The sequence below is a fragment of the Canis lupus genome, chromosome 5 (assembly GCF_011100685.1).
Source record: "Canis lupus familiaris isolate Mischka breed German Shepherd chromosome 5, alternate assembly UU_Cfam_GSD_1.0, whole genome shotgun sequence".
Lineage (NCBI taxonomy): Eukaryota > Metazoa > Chordata > Mammalia > Carnivora > Canidae > Canis > Canis lupus.
Window position 1 is genome coordinate 71866473 of NC_049226.1, and position 23078 is coordinate 71889550.

Genomic DNA, 23078 nt, shown 5'->3' on the forward strand with positions numbered 1-23078 from the left:
AAGGGCAAACTTGGGATCCCTGGGTGGCACAGCGGTTTAGCGCCTGCCTTTGGCCCAGGGAGCGATCCTGGAGACCCGGGATCGAATCCCACGTCGGGCTCCTGGTGCATGGAGCCTGCTTCTCCCTCTGCCTATGTCTCTGCCTCTCTCTCTCTCTCTCTCTCTCTGTGACTATCATAAAAAAAAAAAAAAAAGAAAGGGCAAACTTAGCCATAACCATCAAACTCCATCCTTAGCATTCTTAGCCATGGACTTTTATTTGGCGACTGTTTTGCAAGGCCCTTAATTGGCCCAGAACAGCAGAGTGACAGCAAGCTAGATTTCAATCAACATACTCATGATTTGCCAGTATTTTGAACAATAAATAGCTAGCTAATAAATTTCCCGTAGCTTCCTTTGTAAATGCCAGCTAAAGGCCTAAACATTCCGTGTAGATTTAATTACATATTTAGTGTTCCTGTAATTTTGAATTAATTACATGCCAAACAGATTTATGTTCTATGTACTTAATAAACCTCAGTAAGTGCCCTTTTAGCAATCAATTGGTATTTAGGACCTGGTTTGTTTTTTAAAAATAATGGTTCACATTGCTGGGTCTTGTTGTTCCTTCCATATGTTTGGGTGTTGATAGAATTAGAGGCACCAGATGTTGATACTGAAATGAAAACAAAATCACTGGTGGATAGTGGGGTTGAGGTACAAGATGAGGAAGAGGATGAGCTCATACTTGGACTTCAGAGAGCCAAAGGGACTTGCTGCACTTAGGGGTAGAGATGATTTCAGGGAGTTGCAGCGTCCTTACTGTTTCCAGGTCGCTGGCACACCATTGGTCACTAGACCATTTTATTTTTCTTAAGGTGCCTCTTACTGTGTTTTTTCTCAAGGCGTTCTTCTTCCCAAGCTTATTAGGAATCTTGATTTTATTTATCGAGAGGTTACTCCATGCCCAGCACTGTGCTAAGTATTTATATGCCTTGTTTTGATAATTTTTAAATTTCTGATTACAACCCTCTGTGGTGGAGACATGCGTAGGGGGAACCATTTGTGTTTAACAGATGCGTATCCCTGAGATCCAGAGGAGCAGAGTCACTTGCTGAGGTAATGGTGTGAGTACAGGATATAGTGGGAATTCAGAGTTGACAGAATACATAGAAGCCTGATATTTTAATTAAATTTTTATTTTGAGTTTTGCTTTTAACCTCCTGACTTAGTCTGCTTGGGCTACTATAACAAATTACCATGGCTTAAATAATAGATAGACCTTTATTTTTACAGTTCTAGTGGCTGGAAGTCAGAGATCAGGGTGCCAGGCATGGCCTGGTTCTGGTGAAAACCCTTTTCCTGGCTTGAAGGTGGCCACCTTCCAGCCGTGTACTCACACGGTGGAGAGAGACGGCAAGCCTTCTGGTGTCTCTTTTTTAAACAGCACTAATCCCATGGGAGGCTGTATCTCATGACCTCATCTAAACCTACTCACTTCCCAGAGGCCTCCAGATACCATCATCTTGGGGCATAGGGCTTCAATGTATGAATTTGGGGGGCACAATTCCATCCTTATCACCTCCTGAAATGGCTGCTGATAAGTCAAATTGGAGGAAAAATCCAGAGTCAGTGACCTCTGGAATCTCCCAGGTTTGCATGATCTCTACTAGCAAACATTTCAATATGTGCTGCAGAGCTGCCTCTCAGTAAAGACGCAGCCACCACATTTCCTAAGAACCTTCAAGAGAAATCTTCCTTTAGAGCAGAACTGGAAGAGACAGGCTCTGCCCTTGGTAGTGAAGATAAAAGTGGCCGGGCGGGGGAATGCAGAGGCAGGTCGGGGTGATGAGAGGAGGGCGGCGGTGAAATGAAAAAGCAGCTCCTGGGGGCCGGATTGGAATTCTACATAAAACAGAGTCGCAGAAGTTCTCCCTGCGCAGAGCCGACGTCTGATTTCCCTCGTTGTCAGAGGTCAGGGAGGCCGGTTTACAAGCACAGGATAAAGGATGCTGCGCTATCACTAAGCATGTTCGGTTCTGCTGCGGGTGAAAGTCGTTCCGGCAGGTTGTGCCCACCTGCCATCCTTGCTCTGCCTCTTGCCGAAAGATACATGCATGCAGGAGTGGCCCCCCTTTCTGACCACCTCTTACCCCTCTGAAGGGACCAGTGAGCTCTGTTAAGTAAAGGGAGAAACTTGTCATTTTGCCTGTTTTTTTTTTTTAAATTTTTTATTTATCCAGAAATATCCCCAGGCCTGTGAAATTAAGCAGTAACATAGCATTCGGCCGCCATTATTGCTAGGTAATTGACTAGGTATCCCGAGTGAAACAAAGGTGGCCACAGAATGATAAAGTCAATTATCATTTATTAATGGTGGTTACAGAGCATAGCAGAGCAATTTATAAATTGAATTTTTAAATTGAACAGCTTTCTATTTATATTTCTGAAGGTGGGAGGCAGATGTATGGGATAAAGAGTGTGACCTTTAGCTGGTGACACGGTGCATATGTTTTTGGAGATTCTTTTTATGAATTCTTCATTAGGCCACTTTTATGAGGCATCTTGTTCTTTTGAATGAAAGCTGCTAAATGTGCTAATTCTCTCCAATCTGATTTGGGTGAGTGGATACAGCAACTATCATGTGTCGGTATGTGGGCTGTAAAGTGTGTTTTATCCATACACACATGTGTGTCCTTAAACATCAAAAGAGTACATGTAAAAACAGAAAAAGAGATGTATGATAAGGCCAGAGGAAGGCCAGCACCAACCTCATGAGACTTTTTCATCAGTAAATGTGCTATTTTAACTGATTTTAAAATGGAAAGAGATTGCCAAGAAATCAGGGAAAAGATCACCAATATCAGAGCCTTTCATCAGAGAATGGTCTAGACTTTGCTGTCATTTGAAGGCATTTTTATCTTTTTATTTTATTTTATTTTTTTAATTTTTATTTATTTATGATAGTCACATAGAGAGAGAGAGAGAGAGAGAGAGAGAGAGCGCCACAGGCACAGCGAGAAGCAGGCCCCATGCACTGGGAAGCCCGACGTGGGATTCGATCCCGGGTCTCCAGGATCGCGCCCTGGGCCAAAGGCAGGCGCTAAACCGCTGCACCACCCAGGGATCCCGGCATTTTTATCTTTAATGAAAGAATGTTTAACTTGACACCACTGATTAGCTACCATCATATAATTTATGGTGGGCTGAGTGAGTTTCTCCAATTTGTTTAGGGTTAAAAAGCTCCCTTCTAACACTGAGAAGGAATAAGTAGACTAATAGGGTACCATCTGTGAGCGCAAAAACATTTTAGCTCTTTCCATTCATTCGTGTCGTGGGCACACACCTCAGTGGTTGTGGGAGATCTCATTTCTTCCATGATTTTATAACTCACGAGACTCTCATCAATTTATATTCCAAGTCATACTTTCACCTATGTGGTACCTCACGATCTGAGCCAGAAGTGAAGGTGACCTCCAGGGGGATTGTCCAATGGCCCTCTTTGGCATGTGTTGTTTTGTTTTTACTACCACGTGACTTAGCTGGTTTTCACTAGACCTGCTACGCTCCACAGAACTGCTTGAAAGACAAAAAAAAAAAGCTGATCCCGAGTGTCTCCTTTCACCCTTTTGAGGAGTTATAGCTATTTGTTGGCCGCACAAACCATTCTGCTGTTCACTCCCTTCCCAAACACCCTTTCTTTACCCCTGATGTTTGGGGCCCAGAAATCTTCAATGTTTTATACAGATGTTGCCTCATGCATGATAAATACAATGCGCAATTGCACAGCTGGAATTCCCACAGACCCTCTGCTCAGCGAAGATTCCCTCCTGTCAGCTCCTCCTCTCTGCTATGAAATCAGCATTGCGCCCTTCCCTTTCTGTGTTTCCATTAATTTTTCCTTCAGCACATCTGATTTCGATTGCAGGGTCTCTGGGTAGAGCCCTGATTAGCTTTTCTTTTGGAGTTGGTCCTCATGTTGCTTACAAAACGAGTGCAAATCATGAAAACGGTCCTAAACAAAATCCACTGGCTGGAAATAGTGTGGGGAGAGAATATTGCAGCGGGATGATGCATATTTGAAAACTCGCTGAGTTGGAAGCCGTTTGCCAGAGATTCTACATAAACAGTGGTGATTGTCAGGACTTATCTTTCTTGCAGTATTTATTTCTGCTAAGAACTATTGAGCAGGCTGTATCTGGAAGATTCCATCTCTCTCCTAAAAAAAAAAAAAAAAAGAAAAAGAAAGAAAAGAAAGAAAGAGAAAGAAAGAAAGAAAGAAAGAAAGAAAGAAAGAAAGAAAGAAAGAAAGAAAGAAAGAAAAGAAAACCCATCATCTCTCTGAGGCATCCCACTTCTAACTTCCCAGCCCACTCAGCATGGACTTGGAATTTCTGGCCGCAATCGAAGCTTTTGTGCCTTTTTACATAATGGCTGGGTTTCTTTGCACAGGGATGGGTTGAGTGACAATTTTCTGCATTGTGTCTCTGTTCTGTGACTGGGTCAATAGTACATCCCTGAGACTAGGAAAAATAGCTGTGGATGAAAACAAAACCATCATTTACAATCCCCACACAGTTGCCCCCACCCACAGTGCATGGGCTGACATTTGGGAGCCAGCGCCCAGGCTTTGGCAGAACAGTGCTGAGGGAGCACTCCGCCAGCATCATCGAGGCAGGGGGAAACAGATCCTCCGCCTCCACTCCTGCTCCTCTCCATTCCAGCCAAACTTCCTGCTTGGGTTATAAATATTTAAAGCTACAGTCAACAAAGTTTAAAGACAGGGAAGTTAGGAAACCTAATCCTGTCTGCAGTGCCTTCTGCGTCCTGTGGCCTGCCTCGTCCATCCTTCAGAGTAAGGTCGATGGCACACAGCTCAGAGGAGACTGATGTGGACCTTCTGAGCAGACTCTTCTCCTAAGGAAAGCCGTCAGCCCAAGTGAGTGGCACAGACCTTTCATCTTATGATTCTCACTCTGCTGAGAGTTGGATATGGAACAGTTTGCCAGAAATAAACATTTTGAAGCAGCTTACTCTTAGAGATCCTTGTTTTCGGATACCTTAATTCAATGAGCATGTTATGAGCACTCTGTGCTGGATTTAGGGGATGCAGAACTTAAAAAGCATAAACCCTTCCCTTCAAGAACTCACATTAATAGTATAGAGTGATATACACTCAGACATGGGGCATTGGGAGGCTTATAAAGATATACACAAACTGCTAGGAGTCTTACAAGACTGATTTATTCATTCACCCAACAGGTACAGGCACTCACTATGTGCTAGGCATTGGGCTAGCCTCTCATGAGTCAAGAATGAAGCAAAGGATGAGAGTGGGGAGAAAGCTCCACTGACAGGGCTAACTTTGTTGGATCTCAAAGGATGAATAGGAGTTTTCTAGATAGAAAAGTAGATGAGGATTGGGGAGAGGACATTTCCTGGCAGAGGGAAGTCAAGGACAAAGGTGTGCAAGTGACTGGCATGAGGAAGGACTAGGCCCATGATAAGGAGTTTCCTTAGGTACATGCGTATGTGACAGGCAGGAGCTTTGTAGACCAGGGAAAACACTTTGGGTTTCTTTTTTTTTTTTTAAGATTTTGTTTATTTATTCATGAGAGACACACACAGAGAGAGAGAGAGAGAGAGGCAGAGACACAGGCAGAGGAAGAAGCAGGCTCCATGCACGGAGCCCAACGTGGGGCTCGATTCCAGGTCTCCAGGATCAGGCCCTGGGCTGAAGGGGGCACTAAACCTCTGAGCCACCTGGGCTGTCCAACACTTTGTATCTTAATCAAGCTGCAGACTCTGGTTCCAGGGCCATGCCACCCAGAGAATGAAATATGCTTTAAAAAATTGTTCTACCCAGACAGAAGCCCTTTTTCTAATTCTCACAAATATCTTGTATATTATTCACTGTTGTGTGAAAACATTGAACTTTGCTTGCTGCATCCCTCACCCCTTGCAGGGCAGGAGAGAAGCAGTTTCTTCCTACCTTGCCTTTGCTTTGGAGCTGACTGTGCCTTACTTACCTGTCTAGACAAGCAGCACAAGGGTTCTTCTGGCAGAGTGGATGCTCTCTGCACTCTGCAGGGGCAAGGCCCAGGAGTGCAAGTCACGCAGGACCTGCTCTGGGTTAGCAAAAATGGATGCAACTGCAAGTCATTACAGCAGAGACGTCTTCTTTAGGACAGTATTGGTTAGGTGGCAATTTAACACTTGCAGGATACTGACCTAAAGATCAGTTTCTAGCTGAGATGGGTGTCCTGTTTTCCTGAATAGAGCTATGCTTCGAATAGGGGGGGCAACCCAAGCCTTAATTTTAAAAGATCCTCTTATTCAGCTGCAGCAAAACTTTAGTTGAATAGCATTAAGCATTTTTTATGAATGATATGTGAAGTTGCTTTAGAAAATGATCTTTTTTTTTTTTTTACTACTCTTCCCTCAGTGAAAAATTTATAATTCTTTACTCAGCCTAAGCACATCAGAGTTTACAGAGCATTCTCATATGTGTATTCTTCACAAGAACTTTCTGATGGTCAGGGACAGAGATTCTTAAGCCTATGACATGGGTGAGAAGATACAGTTAGAGATATCTGATGCTTATTGTGGGTGGCATATGGGTGACTTTAGCTAGCGTGGTTCCCCAGGAAGTGTGGCGTGGCTCTCAGGGTCTGTATGAGGCCCTCTAGGAATTTTGAACTCTGATCTTAAATACTGATTTGATTGAGTGCCTTTCCTGAAGGTTTTGGAGCTAAAAGAGCTTCATTTGGTGCTGAGGAGCTGTGGCTTCAGAGGACACATTTGTATGTTAAAGTAAATATGTGATTTGAGTTCCCCCATTTGTGGTGGCTCTGTGATTGCACCCACAACAGGACACTGCCTTCTGTCCTATAGTATTAGTATGGTGTGTGGAGTCAGTCCTCCAGCTTGATAGCAGTCCCTGGTAGAGGTAAAGGACTAACATAAGCTCGAACTCTCAAAGGTAATCAGCTGGGGATCCTGCTTTTTGGTGATCAAATGGCAGAGTTAAGTGTGCAGCTGTGATTTAGTTTTATCCTTTGAAGTTACCTGTAGTAACTCTGTATGGCCTGAAAGAGGCTCCTTAAGACTTTGGAAGTTGGCTGCTTTGATTCCCGGGTGGTATCATATTCATCTCAAACATCAATCCTCTCCTCTTTGCCCACGCAGAGAGAAGTACTCTGAAATCCTTCTTTCTCCTCTTAATCACGTTTGCCTGTGACTTGTTTTTGAGATCTTCCCTGTACGTGGCCTTATTTCTTGTTCTCACCCAGTATTTCTGTTTCCTCATTGCCCTTCTGAAATGCTGTACCATGGCATGCATACCAGGCTTGTGATGGTAGGGCTGTGTACTTGGAAACCCAAGAGGATGAGTTGTTGCCAGTTGCATTCAGTCCTGCGGGATCTGTGAGGCCCGAGATTGAGTAAGTGTGCATGTTCATTTCCATTTTTCACAGGGCCTGTAACTTTTGTGCCTGTTGATCCTCTGCCCATGATGGAGAAGTGGCAAGGAGGTCTGGTTTCTTAGATAGTTCCGAAGGTTGCAGTCTGAGGCTGAGACTGTGTGTGTGTCTGTACTCGCCTCTATCCACACATATATAATTCCTTATGATGCAAATGTTTTGGAAGCTGTTGTAAAGTTGGATCACCTGTAGATTCCCTTTACCAATTTGGACCTAAAATGCAAATAATTTTATTAGAAAGTGAGGAGACTTTAATCTACTCAATAATACATTTCTGTAGGAAAGTGGCCCCAAAGAAAACTTAGTTCACTTTACCCAGGAATTACCAATCTCTGGCCTTTCCTGGGTTTGTTCTACCAGAATGGAAATTGTTCCCTGAACCTCTTCTGGAAGACAGCTGGTGTGGGAGGGGTGAGGGGACTATATATACCCTGAGAAGGCTTTCATGGAAAACGAGATGTGGTTCTCAAGATGAGAGCCTCTCTGAAATTACTAAGTTCTTAACTGAGTAAGATAAACGGTCCTGTGTGGGTACGTGTAGAAGGAGGAACATTTCCAGGGACTAAGTAAGGCCCATTTCCTGGATGCCATGCTTTACTGCCCACAGTCCCTGCTAACCTCAAGGCTTAATGCCTGGGGGAAGATCATCAGACTTTCTTTGGAGTTACCTTTTATTTTGTTTGTTTAAGAAGATTGCCCAAGTGGTGGGCAAGTTAGGAAAGCAATATGACTTAGTGGGCTCTGGTAATAGAGTGACTGAGTCAAGTCCTATTGTCACCTGTACTAGTTGCCTGACCTTGGACATGTGATTCCATCTCTCATGCCTCAGTTTCCTCTTTCTGCACAGTCATAATAACATTACCTTCCTGTGACAGGCTGAAAAGGGACCCCCCGCTTCCCAAAGTTATTTATGTCCCAATCCCTGGAATCTGCAAATTTAGTTTATTTGAAAAAAGAGACTTTGCAGATGTGGTTAAGGATCTTGAGAGGGGGAGATGATCCTGGATAATCCAGGTGGGTCCTTAATGCCATCACAAGGGTCCTCATAGAGGGAGGCAGAGGGAGATTTCAGACACACAGAGGAGAAAGGAATGTGAAGATGGAGGTAGAGAGAGAGAGATGTGAATACACTGGCCTTGGAAACTGGAATGACGCAGCCACAAGCCAAAGAATGCCAGCAGCCAATGGAAGCCTCTGAAAGAAACCAGCCCTGCTGACACCTTGATTTTAGCCAGTGAGACTGATTTTGGACTTCTAGTTTCCAGAACTCTGGGGGAATAAATTTCCATTGTTTAAAGAAATTTGTGGTGATTTGTTCCAATAGTCACAAGAAACGAACCCACACTTTCATGGTATTGAGAGGATTAAATAAGAGAATGTATGTAAAACATTTTGCATGTCCTTGTGTTACCTACCAAATTCTCAATAAGTATTAACTTTATTATATTTTGAAAGTGGGAGGAATATTTACATATAATAATGAAAACTGATCAAGGTGGTCAAAAGGATGGGTGTCAAGTCCTGGCTAGCTCACTGTCACTTGCAAGCTGAGTTTCTGTTTTTCTCCTTTGGCAAGAGGAGGCGACAAAGTCCTGCCCTGATTTCCTCCCCAGAGCTGGGAGGATCAAATGAGTTAATGAACGTGAAAGCACTGTGCACGTCACCCACGTAAACTGTTAAGCTGTGGTTACAAAGACTGGGACCAAACTGAAGCAACGTGGCAGAGGGTTGGGTGGGAGCTTTGTTCCTTTGGCTCTGTGAGGTGAGGTCATCTCTTTCAGCTTTTGTTCCTGCCTTTCTGAGCTCATTTGCTGGGTTTCCCCCTAATCCTGGCCCCTTCTGCCCTGAGTGGAGCTTCAGATGACAAAACTCCAACAGTCCCAGCCAGCCGTGAGCCTCCCCTGGGGCATATTTCTTCTGGTTTCCATTTTTAAGAGGCACAAACAAAAATAAAAACAAAACCCAGAATACACTTATCTTAAAAATGATTTACAATGCCCACCATAAAGGCGAGGTCAGTGAATTCCAATTTAACTTTACTAAGGGTTTGATATGTTCTCAATGTATTTTTCAGGCCAGAGACCCATGAGACCCAGCAAAGGGTGTCAACTTAGATGGGAACAAGTCAGCCTTTGTCAAATGCTTGGAAGTGGTGAATTCATCTGTAAAGATACCCAGCCTCCCAGGAAATGTGCTGTTTTAGGCTGTATAGGCAAAGGACAACACACAGGATGAAAACAAGCCATTTCTGGCCTTGATTTGCTTTGTCTTTTAATGATATTTCCAGTAAAATCTGCATGCTCCCTAAGATGGTCAGAGGTGTATGTTGTGAAGACAGCCCATTGCTAAAAGACTTGGAAGGTTGCTCCAGTTCATTTATTCCAGTCTTGTCATTCACTAGAAAATAAAGGACCCTGTTAACATGTCTTCCTTCATTTAGCAAAAATGTTTCAAAAACCTCTCTGTTCCAGGCATGGTGCTAGGCAATGAGGGAATGATACCGAACACAACACATACAGATTATCTGGAGTTTGGATTTGAGTCGGGATAACAATAGTAACCACACAGTGACACAACAGTGACAAATTACAACTGTGCTACAAAAGGGGGCACCTAGTGCTGGGAGCTGTCCAATGGAGATTTCTCCTGCCAGAGATGTTAAAAGCTCAATTCAGTAGACATCCAGGGATCAGTGGAACCAAAGGAAGATTAGATTAGATTCGGAGATGATAGTGCATTCAGAGGCCCAAAAGTGGGAACAAATATGACTTAGAACCAACAGGAAGCCAGTGTGGTAGAAGAGGAAAGAGGAGAGTTTGGGGTGAGACTGAAGGGGAAGTGGGGTCAAAATGGAGGTCTTGATGGCCATTGTAGGGTACACCCTATTATTCACCTTTGAATCTCAAAGACAGGTGCTCTGTAGCTTGTAGTGGAACCCAGCTCAATGCCAGCCTGGAACACGGAGTGTGGAGAGCATCCTGCCAAGCCCGTTCTAGGCCTCCATTTGGCCTACTTCATGTGTAAGGGTTAACCTCTCTTTCCCTGCAGGTCTAGATCTGTATTCTGAACTCAGCAAGGATTGCTTTGGCCTTGAACTCCTCTCTGTCTCTAGCTTGTTCATTTACTTAGTAAGTATTTTTTGAGCACTTATCATGTGCCAGGGACTGGGGAGGCTCCCTGCTCTAGAGAAGCTTCAAGCCCAGTGTGTGGGGGTGGGCCATAGCTTGGACCTCCACAAGCAGTTTTCACTCTTCTCTTTGCCCATCTTTCAGACCTCCTGCCGTCATCCTCCATGGGTGGCTGTTGCTTGCCTTCTCTATCATAGGAGCTTGCAGATAGGCCACACTTTGCAGTGGACTGCAGTAGTCCTCCCTGGAATAGGCCAGGATTAGTTTCTAGTTTGGTCCCAGCTTCATTCCCTTGCATCTTGGCTGCCTAGCTGGAGCTGAGACACCGGAAGTATCTTGTAGAGGTCTAGCACCCAACAGCGTGACTCCAGGTGCCCAGAGAGGCCTTTTCTTTGTTATTTCCCCATGGGCCCAGGTCTTCTCAAGGCAGCATAAGTACCTTCGAACAGCAGCGTATTCCCACTCTCCAGCAGTTAATGAACTGTTACCGGAGATGGTTAATGCCCTGTGAAATCAGTCATTAATTGTAGAAACAACTGATTTCAGAGAGATCGTGGTAATTATGAACCGTTTATGATGGCAAGGCATAAGAAAACACACTGCCGTGTTGCCCATTTGTCACGAGGGAAAGAGTTTGTAACGTGACTTTGAAGTTGTCTAACCAGGAGTGGTCATGGGCAGCTGAGCCTCTGGCAAACACACTCTGAAAGCCCCAGCTACAAAAAATGAAAGTTAGCAACTACATTCCTCCCAGGAGAAAAATACACCTGCAAAAGGCCGGCTGAAGGAGGCAGCATTGGATAATGGATAAAGCTGCTTTCAGCGGTGGCCTTTCCTGGTCTGGTGGCTTGCAAACTGCAGAGAACTTTTGGTGGTGGTGGTGGGGTCAGTGAAAGTTCTCACCATGGTCTCTGGACTGGCTTCTGAAAGTGATGGTGCTGAGACTTCTTCATCTGTTTTATTTCTGGGGAGAATTGAAGAGAAGCTGGCCCCATTGTTGGTGGTGCCTTCATAATATTACCATTCATTTGTTCTTTTTCTAATGCAGATTTCCCTTCTGGCACTCAGAGACCAGTCACAGTAACAGGACCAGTAATAGGGCAGTAGGTTTTCTCTGAGCTGTCCCTCACAACGCTGGTTAAGATTTGCAGCTTTCCACCTTCAAGTCTCCCAGCTACCTCTGGAGCCCAGAGAATAGCTTGTGTAAACTCGTGAAGAAGTCTTTAAAGATCTCTGGCCTCCTGTTCTTGGCAGGTGGGCTATGGGTGCCCCCACTTAGTCACTGGCCCTGCATTCACAGGCTCTGGATTCTTTTCCCTGTGATATCCACAGAGGATGGTGAGCATACAAGATTTGGAAGCAACAGAATAGCAGGACCATAATTCTGTTTTACAAAGATCAGCTAGGTCATGATTGGGGAAGGATGCTGGTGCATGCTCAGAACAAAGTGGTTTATAACACTGAAATATTGGAATTGCCCTATATGGTCAACAACATAGGATTGGCAAAATGCATGTTGATATGTCAGTAGGTGGATTCCTCTGCAGCATTTAATATGAATATCAAAATCTATGTTTATTGACATGGGAAAAATGTCCACAGTGTATTTTTGAGTGAAGAAAAGCAGGCAACCAAATATGCACGATCCCATTTTATTAAAAGTGTGCACATGTGTGGGTATGGGCATGTGGGAGTAAGTTCTATTGATACATGCATGCCAACATGCTAACTGTGATTATTCTGGAAGATTGAAAGTAACTTTTAAATTATCTCTTATACTTTTGGAGAGTGTCTGGATATACTTAATGAACATATCTTTGTTTTATAATAAGGAAAAAACCCTCTTTTTTCTTACATTTAATTGAAACCTGCTCTATTGTATTTATTGTAATATAATTGTATCTTATCAGGATTTCCTAAAGCTCTTTGCATAACTTCATTACTTGCCCTTATTTGCCAAATTAAGACAGAATACTATTAGAAAAATTTAAAAAATTAAATTTGGAAAATAAAATCTCCAAAGAATTTTAAAGATCAAGTGGTAAAAGTTGAAAAATAAATGGTTTGCATATTTTTCTGGATTATATTATAAACTAAAACCAGGTATCACTGGGAGGGGAGCAGTGATGGTTTGAAGGAGAGGAAGGGACACAGGTAGTAATCGCCAAATAGAAATAATGCTTTTGCAGTGATGGCGAGTGCAGGTGCTGTCTGTTACAAGGGTGTGTTGTGGCCACTGAAATGATTCATGGCCAAACAAGTTTGAGAATTTGTGACATGACAAATTTTCACTTGGTCTTTAATTTATATTTTTCTCATATCTCAAATATGTGGATAATTCCAGATTCAGTCATTCCTTTTCTTGGTAATCTGTCCTATTCTCTAATTGTTGGTAGAGTTTTATCTGGCCCCCTGGCTGAGAACGGGCTGTCACAAATAAACAAGGATGTGATTGTCATCCCCATGACTCCTTCAATGAGGTGTTTTTCTTGTTAAATGCCAGTGCATGCAAACTTCATTTTAAATACTGCACAGTTGGAATTTCAGCCAGTGGTGTTTGCAAATTCCAAAGCAAGAAGTTATTTCTTTAATGAAATTTGGTGCAAAGTGCAAAACCTAAGATCTGAAATCAATATTATGGTGAATCCAGGTTTTATCTAAGTTATGAAGCGCTTGGAAGGTGGGAGCAGGAACTATTTTAAACAAGTTGAATAAAATGAAATATTTTTTGAAAGTTATCTTGGGTCTGAATATAAATGATATACATTTAAAAGTATCTTTGTAATCATGATCAGAGAATTCTGAAATCAGTTCCACAGCATAAGAAGCATCAATATAATTCTATTAATGGGTGAACAAAAATAGTATGTAATTCACAAATCCTATGTTTTCTACTAAAAAAATTCTATATTTTGTCAGAAGTTCCCCAGCTTTAGGAAGATACTTTTTTTTTAAAGGAATTTTATTTATTTATTTATCTATTTGATAAAGCACACAAGCAAAGCAGGGGGAGCAGCGTAGGGACAGGGAAAAGTAGGATCCTCACTGAGCAGGGAGCCTGACATGGGTCTCAATCCTAGGACCCAGGATCATGACCTGAGCCAAAAGCAGATGCTTAACTGAGCCACCTAGGCACCCCAGGAAAATATTTTATAAATAGAACAATAAAGTGAAATCAATAAGAGATTTATTCTGATTAATGTAGAGGCTCTGCTAGTAAGAATGTTGCAAGATCCAGGTCAAAACCAGAGAACTCTCCAAATTATCCCTGTACAGAGTATTTTCTTTACCAATGATGAAGACAGTCTGTTCTTTACTAGCTGCACTAATGCTGCTTTAAAATAAGTTCATTGTTTCATGTTACCTGTATTTTGTCTCTCCAGCAAGATTTCAGGCTGTTAAGGCAAGCACTGTTTTCTCTGTTCCTCATCTATTTCCTGCTATTTCGGCTGTCAGGATAGCTGGGTAAATACTGGGCAAGAAGGAGTCAAATTCAGAAAAGAATAAGTTTAAATGACTTGCTAGCTCCAGTTGATTAATAATAGCTTCTTGGAGTCCCAAGTTAAGAAAGATTCTGAGGAAGCCTGGGGTCCACAGAAAGAATATTGTGGTTGATGAGTAATGTCTGCCAAGGGTACAAGAGTGGTGGTACCTTTGCTGTATTAGGTCCTTGTTCCTGAGTCCCTACACCTCCAGACTCTGTACTACGTAAAATAAACACGTTATTTAAGCCGCCTTTAATTGATTTCTCTTACGTGCAGCTAAAAACATATTATATATGCTATTCATAGGGGGTTGCTATTCACCAACCCCAAAACTTCAACAGAAGCTTTTTTTGAGGGATCCCTGGGTGGCGCAGTGGTTTAGCACCTGCCTTTGGCCCGGGGCGCGATCCTGGAGACCCGGGATCGAATCCCGCATCAGGCTCCCTGCATGGAGCCTGCTTCTCCCTCTGCCTGTGTCTCTGCCTCTCTCTCTCTCTCTCTCTCTCTGTGACTATCATGAATAAATAAATAAATAATCTTAAAAATTAAAAAAAAAGAAGCTTTTTTTGACTCATAAATTATGATTTTTTTTTTTCAATTCAGAATTTGTTTTAATCAAACACCTTGTAAGTTACAGGCCGGTAAAGTTCTCAAATATTGATTTTCCTCCTTACTAGCTGAGTAACTTTGACATAAATTTTCTTAAAACTGTCCAATCTTCTATTTTCTAATTTCTAAAAATAGGACAATGTAGATCTCACAGAAATACTGTGAAAATTAGATAAGATCCACAAGCATGTGCACAACTGGGTGCATGCAACACATAGCAGGTGCACTGTTCAGCCCGGTACATCTACTCTGACATCCCCGGGGAAGCGCAGCCTCAACCACTCTGTAAAAACATCACTTTGCTTGGGCACTAGATCTCAGTCAGCATCTCTTCACACAGAGCTCTAGGAGCTCTGGTGTGAGGGATTGGACAGGCTTTGCTTTTGGACTGATGGATTTCTTCACAAAATTGTCAGGTGGTTCTGGCAGCCCATCCCTCTAGCTCTGGTGCAGCTAAAAGGCAATCTAACCAAGAAAAAAAAATATCAGTGCACCCTAATAGGCAGTTTGCAAACCTTCTGAGAGTAGATACACTTTATACTTTGGAAGATTTTGGTCTTATTTTATTACTAGGGCCCCTAATAAATTAAAGAGAGACGAGTTGTTCCAGGGCCAAAAGAAACCCTTACATTTAAATTAAATTTAGATCTTTCTGTGTTTGTTCTGTCAGACCCACAGGGCTTTGTCAGAGGGACTTGAGCTATGTGACACTGTTTTATGTATATAAATTTTCCTAGTCAGGTCCTATTGACTTTTGCTGTGTATCTGTTACTTTGTCATGAGGACGTCACTCTCTAATATAAAGGAAATAAGCTGAAGCTGTAGAGAAAATGACTTAACATTTAAGAATTGATTCAGTAACACATAGAATTTCATAACACTTCAGAGACTGAGTTTAAAGTCAGGACAGATTTGCTTGTTAATCTTACCACAGAATGGCTGTATGACCTTGAAAAAAGTGTTTGCCTACTTCAGCCTCTGTTTCTACATCAGTAAAATGGAGATGATGCTTATGTTGTTTAATCATTGCTGTATAAAAACCTCCCAGTGCTCAGGGACTTAAAAACAATCATTTTTTATTGTTGGGTGGCTCTTTCAACTTGGCTGGACTTAGCCACATGAGAGTGGGTTGGTTGGGACTCAGTGGGGATGGCTCTGCTCCACATGTCCCTCATCCTCCTTGGAATCGCAGGCTAGGGGCAGCCCGGGTGGCTCAGCAGTTTAGCGCCGCCTTCAGCCCAGGGCCTGATCCTGGAGACCCAGGATCGAGTACCGCGTCGGGCTCCCTGCATGGAGCCTGCTTCTCCCTCTACCTGTGTCTCTGCCTCTGTGTGTGTATGTGTGTGTGTGTGTCTCATGAATAAATAAATAAAATCTTAAAAAAAAAGGAATCGCAAGGCTAGCTGAAACATGCTCTTCTCATAGTGATGACAGAGAGGCAAACTGGTGAACCCAAACATTCAAGCCTTTGGCAAGCCTTTTGTCACTGCTGCTAACACTTCACTGGGCAAAGCAAGTTATGTGGCCAAACACAAGTCAGGAGATAGGGAATTTTGTTCCTCCCTCCTCCTCCCCCTCCTCCTCTTCCTTCTTTTCTTTCTCCCTTTGTCTCCTCCTCTCTCTCCTCCTTCTCTTCCCTCCTTCTCCTCCTTCTCCTTTCCCCTTTTTCCTTCTATGTCTCCTTCTTCTCTTTTGAGTAATTTGAGAGGGAAAATCCATGTTTTTTTCCACCTCTCTCCACTTGACCATCTTGTTAGGTACCTGATACATGTTGACTTAACAAGCACTATAAAGGAGTTTGCACTGAGCTCATGTAAACATATGTGTTCATGCACAGACATGCATACACATATACAGACATACACACGGTTGGAAGATGTTGGATACTTTTTGCTTATGAATAAAAAAATGACCTCAGCCTTGTCAAAATGCTTCAGGAAAGAAAAAAAAAAATTTTCTCTTTATGCCATCATTTGCTCAAAGGCAGATCCAGAGTGTTAGTTCAAATGTTTCTTCTCCCCTGATTATCTGTACAAAGCTCCCCATTTGGGAATAGTTGCAGGTTTCCTTGTTATTCTCCAGCTCCGGTTTATATAGAAATGGATCATTTGTTGAGGCCAACTTCAAAGCCAGAGAGTGCCCTAAGTTATAAATGGTTCCGTCTTTTAATTCAGGCATAATCCTATTAGAGACATAGCTCTCAGGGCTAGGGAATCCTTTTAGGCCTCTTTGATCAAGGGAACACATTTGAGTTCAGTGGCTTCAGCTGTCCAAGCCCTAAAAATAGCAGGGAACCCATTTAATATCTGGAAATGTCAATTTCTCTCATTTCTGTTATAGTCTCGAGTGGACCAGTAACCATTTCTGAATTCAAGAGAGAAAGTTGTGCTCTATTTTCAAATTGTGGGGACACCTTTGCTGGTACACCGAATAACTTAGGTGATGTTAAATTGTGTCTGGGGGCATTTGGTATCCTACTCATTCATTAGCCTTCAAACATCTTTCTGATTACATGAGATGAAAGTTTCAGTTTGGTCTTTGTCTTTAGCTTCTCAAACTCTTATTAACTTTTCTGGTTCACAGAGAGCATTAGCCAGGTTTTACTTAAGACTCAGGTTCTCTACCTCCTGCCAGCCTCTGCTTCCCTGCTCGTCCCTACCTTTCCCTCCTCCTCTACTTCACACTGCCCCAGCCACCTTGTGTTCATTTGCCAAGCATATCCCCACTTTGGAAGCTTAGCACACCTTGTTTCTTCTGTTCTGGAATGTTTTGCCCCCAGAAATCCATGACTCAACCTCTCACCTCCTTCTGATCTTTGATCAAATGGTGCCTTTTCCATGAGGTTAGCTCTGCCCACTCTGTTCCAAATGGAACCCCATCTCTTGCATTCTCTGTCTCCTGGCTCTGCTTTATCTTCAGAGTGCTTTTCACCACTCATCACATTATAGTCACTTATTTTTTTATTGTGTGTCTCTTCCATGAGCAGATGAGCTTCATAAATGTAGGAATTTTTGTCAGTTTGGTTCACTGCCATACTCGAAGGATTTAGAATGTGCCTGGCTCATAGAAGATGCTCATTAAAAATTTGTTGACTGGGTGAATGAGAGAACTGCTTTTGACTTTGGTAGGTGATAGTACTTAGAGTTTGGTAATACTGGTCTGTTTTCATTGTAATTATTTTTACCCGTCCTTCCTATTTAAGGCAAATGACACTAACATCTGGGCCCACAGTTCCTGGACTAGAATTCCTTGTGATGTTCCACATTCTGATTCCCCAATTATCTGTCAAGGCTCTGAGTTCATGACAATATTTAACACACTCTTGGGATCATTCATAATCCAGTTGAAATATGGATCTCATTGGATTTGGAAATGCATATCTTGAGGCCCTATATCAATTTATGTTTTTCATTTTTTTCTGAGTTTTTCACGTACAATCTACATTTTTCATGATCTAGGAAATGAAATTTGTGGGCAGGAGGGCTGCGTGCTCTTTTTTTCAGCTTGCCTCAAATGCTACAAAAGAGTTCACCAATCAAATTTAAATTTGAAGTATACCCTGAGTGCCATTTTGGAAGATGGAGTCCAACAATGGGCTTGTCTGAGATCGAGCATGTAAAGGTCTCTCCAGACACTAGGATAATTTATTTTGAAGAAGCACCAGCCTCAGAGAAATAAAAGATGGTGAAAAAGTCTTAAGGAGGCAAAGAAATCTGAGGCCTGAGCTTGACATAATTGGGAGGTAGAAGTCTGTGACTCTAATTAAATAAATTCAGATGTGTCTGACTTATCCATACCCAGCTGGTACAGTGACCAATTCATTCATTATGCAGCAGATTTATTGAGCTGCCACTATGTGCCAGGCACTGTGCTAAGTGCTCACCACCCAGTGATGAAGAGCAGAGAATGGAGCTTATGTCTAGTCCTATGGAGCTTAATGTCCAATGGGCAAGATAATAAGCCAACATACTAAATAATAATCCATTTCCAACGTGGGGGAATACCTCTGAAGGAAGAGTGCAGAGAAGTGGCCAGAGACTGGCCCAGAGGTATAGGCTTCTAACTCAGACTATGTGAGGGCATCTAGCCTGCAGTAGGGGTGTAGAGCTTCAACTTAGGTTGGGATGCAAGTGGAAGATCTGACCAGGCCATGTTGTGGGGTCCCCAACCTCCACCTGCTTCTCTCTTCACCCAGGAGCTCCTTCCTGCCCTTCCCTCACTTCTAGGCCAATGTTTACCCAGCCTGGCTAAAGATTGGAACCTGCTATGGAGATTATAAGTCTAGAACCCTGGGACCCTTCACAAACTTAGGGACCCCAGAGAGGAGTCTCCAGAGATGGATCCAGGGAATATGCATTTTGAAAACTAACCCAAAATTATTTGGTTAGCTCAGGTTTGGGGGCTCCATCTAACCATCCAGGAGAGCTTCTGAGTTTCTCCCACTTCTTCCACCAAATAACTCTCTGGCACAGTTTGGCCTAAGTGCTGGCCCCTCTGCATTCCCTCTGTCATTAGTTGTCATCACTAATCTGTAGTTCAAACACACTGGACTGTTGTAACAGATTCACTTGCCCATCTCCTTTACTTATCTGGAAATCTGGAAGGTCCTTGAGTGCAGGGCTGGGATTTTCTTTTCTTTTCTTTTCTTTTCTTTTCTTTTCTTTTCTTTTCTTTTCTTTTCTTTTCTTTTCTTTCTTTTCTTCTTCTTTTTTTTTTTTTTTTGAGTTCATGTTTAATAAAGGCTGGGATTTTCATTACTGCATCCCCAGCATGCTGCACAGGGCCATTCCTTGTGAGAAACTAAATGAATTATAATAGCCAGCACTTATATGGTGCTTACTATGTGTCTGGCAGTGTCCTGATGCTTACACAATGCATGAAGTCCTCCTAAATTCCCCAGGAGGTAGATACTGTTATTATCTCTACATTATAGGAGAGGAAACTGAGACACAGAGATATTAAACAATACATATGCATAGCTAGAAGTAGCAGAACCAGGCAGCCTGATCCAGGAATCCAGGTCCTCCAGCATTGTGCCCTCAATGAATGAATGAATGAATGAATGAATGAATGAATGAATTTTTGTGTCACCCCATCCCATTTTATCCTTGAGTAATTAGTGCATACCATGTTGGGGGAACTCTTAGAGTGATAGGAAGCTTTGATCTCTGTTAATAAATCCTGTTTTGACTCATTCCTGGCTTTTGAACATTTCATTACAAATACCTTGAGACAGGCACTGGACAGAAAGTTTTGCAGTGAGGAAATTTCCTAGTAAGTAGCCCTTGTCTTTCTCCTTCTCCCACCCCTAACATAACTGTTCTCATAAGGCACATTGTTAAATTGTTGTCCAAGGTTGGTTCTTATGTGGGGCTGAAGCAAGATATAGGGGACTAATCATAGTTTATAAACCTTATACATAGAGGGGAATCTCTGGGTCTTAACTGAAATCCTAAATTGCTAGCACCCTTTTCTCCTGTACCTTGTGCTAAGTAAATAAGATGCAGTTATCATTTACTTAACACCTGCTACGTGCCAGGCACTGCACAGGTGACATACCTGCTGCCGCTTAGCTCATAGGGGCTCCTTCCCCAGATGGTTGGATTGCTTGACCCACCAGACATTGCCGATCTGCTAAGTTACTGGTTCCCAAACTTTGGTCATATCAAGATCACTTGGAGAACCTTGGCAAAAATACAAAGGCCTAGGTGGTGTCATATTTCAAGTATCCTGGGCTCTGGTCTTTGTAATAGCTTTTCCAGGTGATTCCAATACACACTTACATTTGAGATCCTCTATACTGAGGCAGTGGTCCCTGCCCTTGAGGACACATCAGAGGGAACTAGGGGAGCATTTCACAGCAAGTGAGCTGATGCCCATGTGACTGATTCAGAATCACGCCTTGCCCTTCATTCTCAACTGCTGCATGCTTGTAGTCATGGAGAGATAGTAGGTTGGTCACTTCTCCTGAGTCCTGAATACTCCGGTTTCCCCTTCCCTCCCAAGCTCTGCAATCTCCCATGGAAAGATCTGGAGGGCCCTAGCACCCTTGGTGCAAAACCCTGGGAATAGAGGCTTTTGTTAAGATATGGAGATCTTTGCCTTTTATTTTTGAATATAGTATTTTTGCTCTAGGTGGCTTTGGGGTTGGATTGTTTTTTTGGAACCCGGATAGATGTAGTGTCCTAAAACTTTTAAGGCCTGAGGCTGGATTTCTGTTCTACATGGTTAATAATGGAAGGCCCTGTCTCTAGTGAGGCCTATTTAAGTTACATTTTCCTAAGCCTGTTCATCCCCAGCCTTTCTTCCAGTTCTCCCTAAGTTTAGCAAGATTGGAGGGGCATTTTTTGCCAAAGAGAAGAGGAATCACAAGAGAGGCAAAGTGGCTGCTAGGGGCTCAAATGGCTGGGCCAGTAACCCAAACTTCTGGCTCCCAGGTAGTGCTTGATGAGACTGTGCCAGCCTGTGCACACTGGCTCCCATGACAGCTGAGGGTCCTTAACATCTGGAGCTGAAGGTGTAGGTTGGGGTAATCTCCAAAACTGCATCTAACAAGGCATCACCAATTGCAGCTTCTACCACAAACCATAGCGACAATAGCTAGACTTAGGGCTCTGGTAATAGATTGGCATTAATGAAATCTCAATAATCTATCCATAAAGAGAAACAAAAAATCCATACTGGGCCCTGGTGGACGATTAGGTGTTAATAGGAATAATACGAATGCCCAGTGGAACGCATTGCCTAGCTCAGTGCAACTCACCCAGCCTCTCACAATCTGTAACATCTCAATATCTTCAGTGTATACATATATGTTGACAGGGGATGATAGGGACTATTGCAAAGGTGAGACCATGAAAGTGAATGGTGGAGAACCTCCACTCACCTGAAGGGATGAGTTTGGACAAGGTATTGAAACTCTCTGACCTTCTCTTTCTAATCTGTAAAATGGGAACACGTCATTTTCTTCAGTCTTTTTGTTGAGAAGACGAAGTTACAAGATCTTGTTTTAACTTGCTTTTCCCTGATTTCTACATGAATTGGACACCTTTTTGTGGCTGTTGCTAGTTCTTTTGAATTGCCTGCTTCCTGCTTAGTTCACTCTTCTTTTGAGTTGTTGAACTGTATGTTACTGATAGGCATGCTCTTGTCAGATATGGTGCAAACATTGTCTCTCCATCTATTTGTTTAAACAGCTGCATTGAAGCATAATTCACATACCATACAATTCAACTATTTTAAGTCTACAATTCAAGGATTTTTGGGGCAAATTTATAGAGTTGTACAACCATCACCACAATATACTTTTAGACCTTCTCTGTCAACTCAGAAATTTTCCTTGTGCCCATTTGCAGTTAATCCATGCTCCCATCTCCCAACCCTATGCCACTACTGGTCTGTTTTCTGTCTCAATAAATTTGCCTTTTCTGGACTAAATGGAATCATATAATATATAGTCTTTTCCATCTGACTTATTTCACGTAGCATAATTGTTTTTAGATTGATCCATATTGTAACACGTGCCAGAAATACAATATCATTTCTTTATATTGTTGGAATAGTATTCCACTGGAGGGATATGCCATGTTTGTGTCCTATCTAGTCCCTGCTGCTTGTGTGTGTGCATCCCCAGCCAGGAATATGCTGTCTCTGACTGAGACCATCACCTAAACAAGGAAAGCCATTGGCCTCCCTTGCTTCCAATATAGTCGCCTTCACTAATAACACCCATGGGGGGATCCCTGGGTGGCGCAGCGGTTTGGCGCCTGCCTTTGGCCCAGGGCGCGATCCTGGAGACCTGGGATCGAATCCCACGTCGGGCTCCCGGTGCATGGAGCCTGCTTCTCCCTCTGCCTGTGTCTCTGCCTCTCTCTCTCTCTCTCTCTCTCTGTGACTATCATAAAAAAAAAAATAAATAAATAAATAACACCCATGGGCTTGGGTGTTGCCCTGGGGGTATGTGAAGCTGTCACTCCTCAAAGCTATCCAGGCAGAGTCTCTGCCAGCCTAGCTGACAGAAGAGCAGCAACCCTTTGATGATGGTGCTAGTGATGATGGTGGTGATGATGGTGGTGGTGGTTGTGGTTGTGGTGGTGGTGATGAGTTATGGTTACAGTCCAAGGCCAGAATACTGCAGAGTCCCTCTGTTCTTGTCTAAAGTCTAGCAGTTTTATAAGTATAAATACTCTTCAGATTGTTGGGAGCCTTTGGTGATTTCCAGGGCACTGAAATGGTTGTTTCTGTCAATTTTTTCCAGCTTTAGTGTTGCTTTTGGAGTAATGATTTGCCAAACTCCTCATTCAGCCATAACTGAAAGGCCCACCCTGCTTCTAAATCTCTTTTTTTCTTCTTGAAAGCAATCTCTTGATTGCTTTCAGCTTAGCTGTGAGGTCTAT

At 42.8% G+C, this 23078-nt stretch overlaps 2 long non-coding RNA genes across 8 annotated transcripts in view; both read left to right on the forward strand.

Moving 5' to 3' along the window:
- Positions 1 to 10558, forward strand: part of LOC111096026 — a 31799-nt gene extending 21241 nt beyond the window's left edge. The window contains exon 6 of the long non-coding RNA XR_005360073.1: positions 9535 to 10558. This is a non-coding gene — a long non-coding RNA (uncharacterized LOC111096026). The remainder of the gene's footprint in view (positions 1 to 9534) is intronic.
- LOC102156069 overlaps positions 1 to 23078 on the forward strand; it is an 801934-nt gene that overhangs the window by 126339 nt on the left and 652517 nt on the right. The window lies entirely within an intron of this gene.